Here is a 13,670-nt window from a genome sequence, read left to right on the forward strand (position 1 = left end):
GAAAACTGATGAATTCATAAAAGTGCTAACAAAGGTCAAGATGAAAAAAAAATTAATTACATGGGACTGAGTGAACTCATGAGGATGATTATAATTTTTGTGACTTTCTGCCTGAATAAAAAAAAAGAATCCCTCAAGGACTCAGAGGGAAAAATATACAAATCAATTTTCACTGCAAAGTAAAGGAGCTGTTACAGTGGAGGATTACTGGACTGAATGTCAATATTATGACATAGTATGAGTGTGTTTAGTGTTTGGTAATTGCAATCATTTTTGCTTTTGTTGTGGTCATCCATTTACAATGCCTGATGTCAGTTTACTTATCTCTTGTAAAAATAAAATACAGTATGTGTGAAAAATAAATAAATAAATAAATAAAAAATTACAAAAATTAAAAAAACAAACAAGGCATAGTACTAAGATCAGGAATAAAAGAGGAGACATCACAAGAAATCTTACAGAAATAAAAATTAATATAAAGGAAAGCTATGAAGGACTCTATACCAACAAATCAGATAACTTAAATGACAGAAAATATATTAATAGCTGCTAAGGCTGGGAAAGTGTTGTCAATGGGGAAATGACTGCTAATGGTACAATATTCCTTTCTGGGGTGATGAAAATATTTAAAACTAGCATAGTGGTTGTTCACAAACTCCATGAATATACTAAAAGTCATTGAATTATATACAAATTATTATCAGGTGGAATTTATCCCAGAAATTAAAAGTTGGATTAACAGATGAAAATCAATTAATGTAATATACCATATTAATAGAACAAAGGACCAAACCTACATGATCTTCTCAATAGACACAGGAAAAACATTTGACAAAATCCAATACTCTTTGATGATAAAAACACTCAACAGACTAGGAATAGAAAGAAACTTCCTCAACCTGATAAAGGTCATCTATGAAACACACACAACTAGCATCATACTTAATGGTGAAAAACTAAATACTTTCTAAGATCAAGAACAAGACAAGGCTGATCACTTTCATTACTAATATTAAACATTTTACTGGATGTTTTAGCCAGGACAATTAGGCAAAGTAAAGAAATTAAAGGCATTCAGATTGGAAAGAAAGAATTAAAACTATCTGTATTAACAAATGACACGATCTTGTATATAGATAGTCCTAAGGAATGTACTAAAAACTATTAGACCTAATAACAAGAATAGTCTTTTCAACAAAGGTGCTGGGACGAGTGTATATTCACATACAAAAGAATAAAGTTAAACTTCTTCCGTATGTCATACATTAAAATTTATGTATTGTAGAGCTAAATGTAAAAACTAGAACTCTTACAAAGAAATATAGGGTAGCATCTTTATGATATTGGATAGGCAATTATTTCTTAGATATGACAAAAAAAGTGACAAAATAAAAAAGTAGATAAATTAGACTTAATCAAAATTTAAAACTTTTGTGCCCCAAGCAATACCATCAAGAAAGTGAAAAGACATCCTATAGAGTGGGAGAAAATACTTGCAAATCTTATACCTAAGGAACTTGTATCCAGAATATTAAAAGAATCTTACACCATGCTATAAGACTGAATGTTTGTGTCCCCTCAAAGTTCATATGTTGAATTCCTAATCCTCAATGTGAATGTATTTGAAGGTGAGGCCTTTGAGAGGTAATTCTATTTAGATGTAGTCATAAGGTTGGAGGCCCCACAATAAGAATAGTACATTTATAAGAAGATGAAGAGAACAGAGCCCTCTTTTTCTTTGCCATATGAGTACACAGCAAGAAGACAGCCATCTGCAAGCCAAGAATAGGGCCCTCACCAGAACTTGACCTTGCTAGCACTCTGATCTCAGACTTCTCAGTCTCTGGATCTTTGAGGAATAAAACTCTGCAGTTTGTCACCTGGACTATGGTATTTTGTTATAGCAACCTGAGCTGAGGAAGATAACCTAACAATAACAAGACAAATAACCTAATTATAAAATAAGCAAGGAATTTGAGTATTATCCCAAGTAGATGTACAAATGGCTAATAAGCACATGAGAAGATGATTAATATCATTAAACATTAGGGAAATAGAAATTAAAACCATGGCAAGGACCACTTCACACCCAGTAGGATGGCTATGATCTAAAATGCAGATAAACATAAATGTTTTCAAGGATGTAGCTAAATTGCAACCATGATATACTGTTGGTGGAAATATGAGTTAGTACAGACATTTTGGCAAACATTTTGGCAGTTTCTTAAAAACTTATATATAGACTTATCATATGACTCAAAAAATCTACTCCCAGCTGTAACAGAAATGTAAATATATATACATGCAAAAACTTGTATGTAAATATTCATAACAGTAGTATTTGTAACAGACAAAAGTGGAAACAATCCAAATGTTCATCAATTAGTGAATGGATAAACAAATACAATATATCCATACAATGGAATATTATCTAGCAATAAAAAATAATGATATACTGATACATGCTACAACATGGATGAACCCTGAAAACATTATGTGAAAGTAAAAGAGGCCAGTCATAAAACAACATATATTTTATGATTGCATTCATTTTAGATGTCTGGAATAGGCAAATCACTGTTGAGAGAATTTAACGAAGGCCATAATAAATGAAAAGATGTTTCATAATCATAGCTCAGTACACTCAACATTGTTAACATATCTACTCTTCTTGGGATATATACATCCAACACAATCTCAATTAAAATCACAGGTGGTGACATTTTTCTTGGAAACAGCAAGCTAATTCTAAAATGTATATGAAAATGCAAGGAGTTTAGAATAATGAAGAAGAAGAAGAAGAAGAGGTAGGAGAAGAAGAAGAGGAAGAAAAGGAAGAAGATGGGAAGGGGAGGAGGGGGAAGAGAAAGAGAAGATGTTGTTGGAACACTTACAATATTTCATTTCAAGACTTACTACAAAGTTACAGTAATCAAAAAAGTGTGGTATTTACATAAAGATAGACATATAAATCAATGGAATAGAATAGAGTCCAGAGATATACCTACACATACTTATTTATATACACATTTAGTTTCGAGTAATGTGCAAGACAATTCAATGGAGGAGAGAATAAACTTTTAAGAAAATGTTACTGGGAAAGTTGAAAGTCCATATGTAAAATACAACTCAACTATTACCTTACACTGTATTAAACAAATAAATTAAATGGGATCATATTTCTAAATGTAATAGCTAAAACTATAAAATTTCTAGAAGAAAATATAGGAGAACAATTTCCAAGATCTTGGATTAAGCAAAGATCTTGTAAATAGAGCACAAAAAGAATAAAACATAAAAAAAGAAAAATGGGGGATCTTCAAGATGGCGGAGGATTAATACATGGAGATCACATTCTTTCCCACAAATACATCAACAATCTATCTACATGTGGAACAACTCCTACAGAATACCTACTGAATGCTGGCAGAAGACATCAGACTTCTCAAAAGGCAAGAAAATCCCCACATACGTGGGTAGGGCAAAAGCAAAAACAGAGACAGAAGAATAGGGATGGGACCTGCACATCTGGGAGGGAGCTGTGAAGGAGGAAACGTTTCCACACAGTAGGAAGCCCCCTCACTGGCGGAGATGGAGGTGGGCAGGGTGGGGAGGTTTGGAGCCATGAAGGAGAGCACAACAACAGGGGTGCAGAAGGCAAAGCAGAGACATTCCTGAACAGAGGATCAGTGACGACCAGCACTCACTAGCCTAAAAGGTTTGTCTGCTCACCCGCCAGGGTGGGTGGGGGCTGGGAACTGAGGTTCAGGCTTCGGAAGTCAGATCCCAGGGAGAGGACTGGTGTTGGCTGCACGAACACAGCCTGAAGGGGACTAGTGCTCTACAGCTAGCCAGGAGGGAGTCTAGGAAAAACCCTGGACGTGACTAAGAGACAAGAGACCATTGTTTCGGGGTGCTCGAGGAGAGGGGATTCCTTCCTTGTCTGCCCACAGAAGGCAGAGCACCACCTAAATGAGCTCCAGAGATGGGCGTGAGCCACGGCTATCAGCTCGGACACCAGAGATGGGCATGAAACACTAATGTTGCTGCTGCAGCCACCAAGAATCCTGTGTGCAAGCACAGGTCACTATACATGTGCCCCCCCACCACAGAGTCTGTGCAGCCCGCCACTGCCAGGGTCCCAAGATTCAGAGACAACCTCTCCGGGAGAATATATGACACACCTCAGGCTCTTGCAACATCACGTCAGCCTCTGCCACCGCTGGCTTGCCCTGCATTCCAATTATAACTACCTTAGCCCTTCCTACCTTCAGCATGAGTGAACCAGAGCCCCCTAATCAGCCACTGCTTTAACCCCGTCCTGTCTGGGTGGGAAAAGAAGCCTGAAGGCAACCTACAAGCAGAGGTAGGGCCAAAACCAAAGCTGAAACCCAGGAGCTGTGCGAACAAAAAAATAAAGGGAAATTTCTATGTGCAGCCTCAGGAGTAGTGGATTAAATCCCCACAATCAACTTGAGGTACTCTGCATCTATGGAATACCTGAATAGACAACAGTTCAACCCAAAATCGAGTTGGTAGGTTTGGGGAACAACTGTAGACTTCGGGTTTGCTGTGTGTGACTCACTTGCTTGTGATTTTTATGTTTATCTTAGTATAGATTTTAGCACTTGTTGTCATTGGTGGATTTGTTTATTGGAGTGGTTGCTCTCTTCTTTTTTTATTTTTTTATTTTAATATTTTTTAAATTTTTTATTTAAAAAATACTTTTTTTAAATTTTAAAAATTTTAAAATATTTAAATTAAATTTTTTTTTGCTTTTCTTCTCAGCCATTTGGCTAACAGAGTCTTGGTGTCCTGGCCTGGTGTCAGGCCTGAGCCTCTGTGGTGTGAGATCCAAGTTCAGGACATTGGGCTACCAGACACCTCCCAGCCCAATGTAATATCAATCAGCGAGGGCTGTCCAAGAGATCTCCATCTCAAAGCTAAGACCCAGCTCCACCCAACGGCCAGCAAGCTCCAGGGCTGCACATGTCATGCCAAATAACTAGCAAGACAGGAACACAATACCACCCATTAGAAGAGAGGCTGCCAAAATCATAATAAGTTCATAGATACCCCAAAACACAACACTGGGCGCAGCCCTGCCCAACAGAAAGACAATGTCCAGCCCTACCCAACAGAACACAGACACCAGCCCCCTCCACCAGAAAGCCTACACAAGCAACTGAACAAAACTCACCCACAGGGGGCAGACAACAAAAAACAAGGAGAACTAAGAACATGCAGCCTGGGAAAAGGAGATCCCAAACACAGTAAGTTAAGCAAAAAGAGAAGACAAGGAAATATGCAGCTGATGAAGGAACAAGGTAAACACCCACCAGACCAACCAGATGAAGAGGAAATAGGGAGTCTACCTGAAAAAGAATTCAGAGTAATGCTAGTAAAAATGATCCAAAATCTCGGAAAGACAATGGAAAAATACAAGGAACATTGAACAAGGACCTAGAGGAACTAAAGAGCAAACAAACAATGATGAACAACACAACAAATGAAATAAAAAATTCTCTAGAAGTAATCAATAGCAGAATAACTGAGACAGAAGAATGATAAGTGACCTGGAAGATAAAATAGTGGAAATAACTACTGCAGAGTAGAAAAAAGAAAAAAGAATGAAAAGAATTGAGGGCAGTCTCAGAGACTTCTGGGACAACATTAAATGCACCAACATTCCAATTATAGGGGTCCCAGAAGAAAAAGAGAAAAAGAAAGGGTCTGAGAAAACATTTGAAGAGATTATAGTTGAACACTTCCCTAACATGGGAAAGGAAATACTCAATCAACTCCAGGAAGACCAGAGAGTCGCATACAGGATAAATACAAGGGGAAACACGCCAAGACACATATTAATCAAACTATCAAAAATTAAATACAAAGAAAAAATATTAAAAGCAGCAAGGGAAAAGCAACAAATAACATACAAGGGAATCCATAGGGTTAGCATAAGGTTAACAGCTGAACTTTCAACAGAAATTCTGCAAGACAGAAGGGAGTGGCAGGACATATTTGAAGTGATGAAAGAGAAAAATCTACAACCAAGATTACTCTACCAGCACGGATCACATTCAGATTCGATGGAGAAATTAAAATCTTTACATACAAGCAAAAGTTAAGAGAGTTCAGCACCACCATACCAGCTTCACAACAAATGCTAAAGGAACTTCTCTAGGGAGGAAACACAACAGAAGGAAAAGACCAGCAAGATGGTGGAAGAGTAAGATGCGGAGATCACCTTCCTTCCCACAGATACATCAGAAATACATCTACACGTGGAACTACTCCTACAGAGCACCCACTGAACGCTGGCAGAAGACGTCAGACTTCCCAAAAGGCAAGAAATTCCCCACGTACTTGGGTAGGGCAAAAGAAAAAAGAAATAACAGAGACAAAAGAATAGGGACAGGACCTGCACCAGTGGGAGGGAGCTGTGAAGGAGAAAAGGTTTCCACACACTAGGAAGCCCCTTCGCGGGCGGAGACGGCGGGTGGCAGAGGGGTGAAGCTTCAGAGCCACGGAGGAGAGCGCAGCCACAGGGGTGTGGAGGGCAAAGTGGAGAGATTCCCGCACAGAGGCTCGGCGCCGAGCAGCACTCACCAGCCCGAGAGGCTTGTCTGCTCAGCCGCCGGGGCGGGCGGGGGCTGGGAGCTGAGTCTCGGCCTTCAGTCGGATCTCAGGGAGAGAACAGGGGTTGGCTGTGTGAACACAGCCTGAAGGGGTTAGCACACCACAGCTAGCCGGGAGGGAGTCCGGGAAAAGGTCTGGGGCTGCCAAAGAGGCAAGAGACTTTTTCTTGCCTCTTTGTTTCGTGGTGCGCAAGTAGAGGGGATTCAGAGTGCCACCTAAACGAGATCCAGAGACGGGCACAAGTTGCAGCTATCAGCGCGGATCCCAGAGACGGGCATGAGACGCTAAGGGTGCTGCTGCCACTACCAAGAAGCCTGTGTGCAAGCAGAGGACACTCTCCACACCACTCCTCCCGGGAGCCTGTGCAGCCCACCACTGCCAGACTCTGGTGATCCAGGGACAACTTCCCCGGGAGAACGCACAGCGCGCCTCAGGCTGCTGCAATGTCATGCCGGCCTCTGCCGCCGCAGGCTTGCACCGCATCTGTACCCTTCCGTCCCCCGCCGCCTGAGTGAGCCAGAGCCCCCAAAGCAACTGCTCCTTTAATCCCGTCCTGTGTGAATGAAGAACAGATGCCCTAAGGCGACCTACACGCAGAGGCGGGTCCAAATCCAAAGCTGAACACAAGGAGCTGTACGAACAAAGAAGAGAAAGGGAAATTTCTCCCAGCAGCCTCAGAAGCAGTGGATTAAAGCTCCACAAACAACTTGAAGTGCCTGCATCTGTTGAATACCTAAATAGACAATGAATAATACCAAATTCAGGAGGTGGACTTAGGGAGCAGGATATATTAATTTTTCCCCTTTTCCTTTTTTTTTTGTGAGTGTATATGTGTATGCTTCTGGGTGAGATTTTGTCTGTGTAGCTTTGCTTTCACCATTTGCCCTAGGGTTCGATCCGTCTGTTTTTTTTTTTAATTATAAAATTTTTTTAAATAATTTTTTCCTTACTTTTAATTTTAAAAAATTAAATTTCTTTCTTAATAAATTTTTTTCTTAATAAGTTTTTTCTTATTTTTATTAAAATAGTTTTATTTTTTCCTCTTTCTTTCTTTCTTTCTATTTTATCTCCCTTTTATTCTTAGCCGTGTGGATGAAAGGCTCTTGGTGCTCCAGCCAGGCATCAGGGCTGTGCCTCTGAGGTGGGAGACCCAACTTCAGGACACTGGTCCACAAGAGACATCCCAGCTCCACGTAATACCAAACGGCAAAAAATTTATCAGAGATCTCCATCTCAACATTAAGACCCAGCTTCACTCAACGACCAGCAAGCTACAGTGCTGGACACCCTATGCCAAACAACTAGCAAGACAGGAACACAGCCCCATCCATTAGCAGAGAGGCTGCCAAAAATCATAATAAGGCCACAGACACCCCCAAACACACCACCAGACGTGGACGTGCCCACCAGAAAGACAAGATCCAGGCTCATCCACCAGAACACAGGGACTAGTCCCCTCCACCAGGAAGCCTACGCAACCCACTGAACCAACCTTACCCACTGGGGACAGACAGCAAAAACAACAGGAACTACGAACCTGCAGCCCGTGAAAAGGAGACCACAAACACAGTAAGATAAGCAAAATGAGAAGACAGAAAAACACAGAGCAGATGAAGGAGCAAGGTGAAAACACACCAGACCTAACAAATGAAGAGGAAATAGGCAGTCTACCTGAAAAAGAATTCAGAATAATGATAGTAAAGATGATCCAAAATCTTGGAAATAAAATAGACAAAATGCAAGAAACATTTAACAAGGATGTAGAAGAACTAAAGAGGAACCAAGCAACGACGAAAAACACAATAAATGAAATAAAAAATGCTCTAGAAGGGATCAATAGCAGAATAATTGAGGCAGAAGAACGGAGAAGTGACTTGAAAGATAAAATAGTGGAAATAACTACTGCAGAGCAGAATAAAGAAAAAAGAATGAAAAGAACTGAGGACAGTCTCAGAGACCTCTGGGACAACGTTAAATGCACCAACATTCGAATTGTAGGGGTCCCAGAAGAAGAAGAGAAAAAGAAAGGGACTGAGAAAATATTTGAAGAGATTATAGTTGAAAACTTCCCTAATATGGGAAAGGAAATAGTTAATCAAGTCCTGGAAGCACAGAGAGTCCCAACAGGATAAATCCAAGGAGAAACATGTCAAGACACATATTAGTCAAACTATGAAAAATTAAATATAAAGAAAACATATTAAAAGCAGCAAGGAAAAAACAACAAGTAACACACAAGGGAATCCCCATAAGGTTAACATCTGATCTTTCAGCAGAAACTCTGCAAGCCAGAAGGGAGTGGCAGGATATACTTAAAGTGATGAAGGAGAAAAAACTACAACCAAGATTACTCTACCCAGCAAGGATCTCATTCAGATTTGATGGAGAAATTAAAAACTTTAAAGACAAGCAAAAGCTGAGAGAGTTCAGCACCACCAAACCAGCTTTACAACAAATGCTAAAGGAACTTCTCTAGGCAAGAAACACAAGAGAAGGAAAACACCTACAATAACAAACCCAAAACAATTAAGAAAATGGGAATAGGAACATACATATCGATAAATACCTTACATGTAAATGGATTAAATGCTCCAACCAAAACACATAGATTGGCGGAATGGATACAATAACAAGACCCATATATATGCTGTCTACAAGAGACGCACTTCAGACCTAGGGACACAGACTGAAAGTGAGGGGATGGAAAAAAAAATCCATGCAAATGGAAATCAAAAGAAAGCTGGAGTAGCAATTCTCATATCAGACAAAATAGACTTTAAAATAAAGACTATTACAAGAGACAAAGAAGGACACTATATAATGATCAAGGGATCAATCCAAGAAGAAGGTATAACAATTGTAAATATTTATGCACCCAACATAGGAGCACCTTAATAAATAAGGCATATACTAACAACCATAAAAGGGGAAATCGACAGTAACACAATCATAGCAGGGGACTTTAACACCCCACTTTCACCAATGGACAGATCATCCAAAATGAAAATAAATAAGGAAACACAAGCTTTAAATGATACATTAAACAAGATGGACTTAACTGATATGTATAGGACATTCCACCCAAAAACAACAGAATACACATTGTTCTCAAGTGCTCATGGAACATTCTCCAGGATAGATCATACCTTGGGTCACAAATCAAGCCTTGATAAATTTAAGAAAATTGAAATCATATCAAGTATCTTTTCTGACCACAACGCTATGAGACTAGATATCAATTACAGGAAAAGATCTGTAAACAATACAAAAACATGGAGGGAACACAATACACTACTTAATAACCAAGTGATCACTGAAGAAATCAAAGGGGAAATCAAAAAATACCTACAAACAAATGACAATGCAGACACGATGACCCAAAAGCTATGGGATGTAGCAAAAGCAGTGTTAAGAGGGAAGTTTACAGCAATACAAGCCTACCTCAAGAAACAGGAAACATCTCGAATAAACAACCTAACCTTGCACCTAATGCAATTAGAGAAAGAAGAAAAAAAAAAACCCTAAAGCTAGCAGAAGGAAAGAAATCATGAAGATCAGATCAGAAATAAATGAAAAAGAAATGAAGGAGACAATAGCAAAGATCAATAAAACTAAAAGCGTGTTCTTTGAGAAGATAAACAAAATTGATAAACCATTAACCAGACTCATCAAGAGAAAAAGGGAGAAGACTCAAATCAATAGAGTTACAAATGGAAAGAAGTAACCACTGACACTGCAGAAATACAAATGATCATGAGAGATTACTACAAGCAACTCTATTCCAATAAAATGGACAACCTGGAAGAAATGGACAAATTCTTAGAAATGCACAAACTGCTGAGACTGAACCAGGAAGAAACAGAATATATGAACAGACCAATCACAAGCACTGAAATTGAAACTGTGATTAAAAATCTTCAAACAAACAAAAGCCCAGGATCAGATGGCTTCACATGTGAATTCTATCAAGCATTTAGAGAAGAGCTGCCACCTATCCTTCTCAAACTCTTCCAAACAATGGCAGAGAGAGGAAAACTCCCCAACTCATTCTACGAGGCCACCATTACCCTGATACCAAAACTCGACAAAGATGTCACAAAGAAAGAAAACTACAGGCCAATATCACTGATGAACATAGATGCAAAAGTCCTCAACAAAATACTAGCAAACAGAATCCAACAGCACATTAAAGGATCATACACCATGATCAAGTGGGGTTTATCCCAGGAATGCAAGGATTCTTCAATATATGCAAATCAATCAACGTGATACACCATATTAACAAATTGAAGGAGAAAAACCATATGATCATCTCAATAGATGCAGAGAAATCTTTCGAAAAAATTCAAAACCCATTTATGATAAAAGCCCTGCAGAAAGTAGGCATAGAGGGAACTTGACTCAACATAATAAAGGCCATATATGACAAACCCACAGCCAACATTGTCCTCAATGGTGAAAAACTGAAACCATTTCCACTAAGATCAGGAACAAGACAAGGTTGCCCACTCTCACCTCTATTATTCAACATAGTTTTGGAAGTGTTAGCCACAGCAATCAGAGAAGAAAAAGAAATAAAAGGAGTCCAAATCGGAAAAGAAGAAGTAAATCTGTCACTGTTTGCAGATGACATGATACTATACATAGAGATTCCTAAAGATGCTACCAGAAAACTCCTAGAGCTAATCAATAAATTTGGTAAAGTAGCAGGATACAAAATTAATGCACAGAAATCTCTTGCCTTCCTATACACTAATGATGAAAAATCTGAAAGTGAAATTAAGAAAACACTCCCATTTACCATTGCAACAGAAAGAATAAAATATCTAGGAATAAACCTACCTAAGGAGACAAAAGACCTGTATGCAGAAAACTATAAGACACTGATGAAAGAAATTAAATATGATACAAATAGATGGAGAGATATACCATGTTCTTGGATTAGAAGAATCAAGATTGTGAAAATGACTCTAGTACCCAAAGCAATCTACAGATTCAATGCAATCCCTATCAAACTACCACTGGCATTTTTCACAGAACTACAACAAAAAATTTCACAATTTGTATGGAAACACAAAAGACCCCGAATAGCTAATGCAATCTTGAGAATGAAAAATGGAGCTGGAGGAATCAGGCTCCCTGACTTCAGACTATATTACAAAGCTACAGTATTCAAGACAGTTTGGTATTGGCACAAAAACAGATACATAGATCAATGGAACAGGATATAAAGCCCAGAGATAAACCCACGCTCATATGGTCACCTTATCTTTGATAAAGGAGCCAGGCATATACAGTGGAAAAAAGACAGCCTCTTCAATAAGTTGTGCTGGGAAAACTGGACAGGTACATGTAAAAGCATGAAATTAGAACACTCCCTAACACCATACACAAAAATAAACTCAAAATGGATTAAAGATCTAAATGTAAGGCCAGACACTATCAAACTCTTAGAGGAAAACATAGGCAGAACGCTCTATGACATACATCACAGCAAGATCCTTTTTCATCCACCTCCTAGAGAAATGGAAATAAAAACACAAATAAACAGATGGGACCTAATGAAACTTAAAAGTTTTTGCACAGTAAATGAAACCATAAACAAGACCAAAAGACAACCCTCAGAATGGGAGACAATATTTGCAAATGAAGCAACTGACAAAGGATTAATCTCCAAAATTTACAAGCAGCTCATGCAGCTCAATAACAAAAAAACAAACAACCCAATTCAAAAATGGGCCGAAGATCTAAATAGACATTTCTCCAAAGAAGATATACAGATTGCCAACAGACAGATGAAAAAATGCTCAACATCATTAATCATCAGAGAAATGCAAATCAAAACTACAATGAGATATCATCTCACACCGGTCAGAATGGCTATCATCAAAAAATCTAGAACCAATAAATGCTTGAGAGGTTGTGGAGGAAAGGGAACACTTGCACTGTTGCTGGGAATGTCAATTGATACATCCACTATGGAGAAGTGTATGGTGGTTCCTTAAAAAACTAAAAATAGAACTACCATAGGACCCAGGAATCCCACTACTGGGCATATACCCTGTGAAAACCATAGGTCAAAAAGAGTCATGTACCAAAATGTTCATTGCAGCTCTATTTACAATAGCCAGGACATGGAAGCAACCTAAGTGTCCATCATTGGATGAATGGATAAAGAAGATGTGGCACATATATACAATGGAATATTACTCAGCCATAAAAAGAAACGAAATGGAGGTATTTGCGGTGAGCTGGATGGAGTTAGAGTCTGACATACAGTGTGAAGTAAGTCAGAAAGAGAAAAAGAAATACAGTATCCTAACACATATATATGGAATCTAAGGGGTTAAAGAAAGGTCATGAAGAACCTAGTGGCAAGATGGGGATAAAGACACAGACCTACTAGAGAATGGACTTGAGGATAGGGGAGGGGGAGGGGTAAGATGTGACAGGGTGAGAGAGTGGCTTGGACATATATACACTACCAAGTGTAAAATAGATAGCTAATGGGAAGCAGCCGCATAGCACAGGGAAATCAGCTCGGTGCTTTGTGACCACCTAGAGGGGTAGGATAGGGAGGGTGGGAGGGAGGGAGACACAAGAGGAAATAGATATGGGAACATATGTATATGTATAACTGCTTCATTTTGTTATAAAGCAGAAATTAACACACCATTGTAAAGCAATTATACTCCAGTAAAGATGTTAAAAAAAAGACCTACAAAAACAAACCGAAAATAATTAAGAAAATGGTAATAGGGACATACATATTGATAATTACCTTAAATGTAAATAGATTATATGCTCCAACCAAAAGAAATAAACTGGCTGAATTGATACAAAAACAAGATCCATATATAAGCTGTCTGAAAGAGACCCACTTCAGACCTAGGGACACATACAGACTGAAAGTGAGGGGATGGAAAGAGATATTCCATGCAAATGGAAATCAAAAGAAAGCTTGAGTACCAATTCTCATTTCAGACAAAATAGACTTTAAAATAAAGTGTCTTACAAGAGGCAAAATG

General features: G+C 38.8%; 2 long non-coding RNA genes across 2 annotated transcripts in view; one reads left to right on the plus strand and one right to left on the minus strand.

Annotated features, from left to right (window-relative positions):
- LOC309651895 overlaps positions 1-13,670 on the minus strand; it is a 521,021-nt gene that overhangs the window by 306,908 nt on the left and 200,443 nt on the right. The gene's annotated exons all lie outside the window — the stretch shown is intronic.
- Positions 11,784-13,670, plus strand: part of LOC309651893 — a 535,213-nt gene continuing 533,326 nt past the window's right edge. Inside the window, exon 1 of the long non-coding RNA XR_014258443.1 lies at positions 11,784-11,822. This is a non-coding gene — a long non-coding RNA (uncharacterized lncRNA). The remainder of the gene's footprint in view (positions 11,823-13,670) is intronic.

The sequence above is a fragment of the Balaenoptera physalus genome, assembly GCF_965194825.1.
Source record: "Balaenoptera physalus genome assembly, chromosome: X".
Lineage (NCBI taxonomy): Eukaryota > Metazoa > Chordata > Mammalia > Artiodactyla > Balaenopteridae > Balaenoptera > Balaenoptera physalus.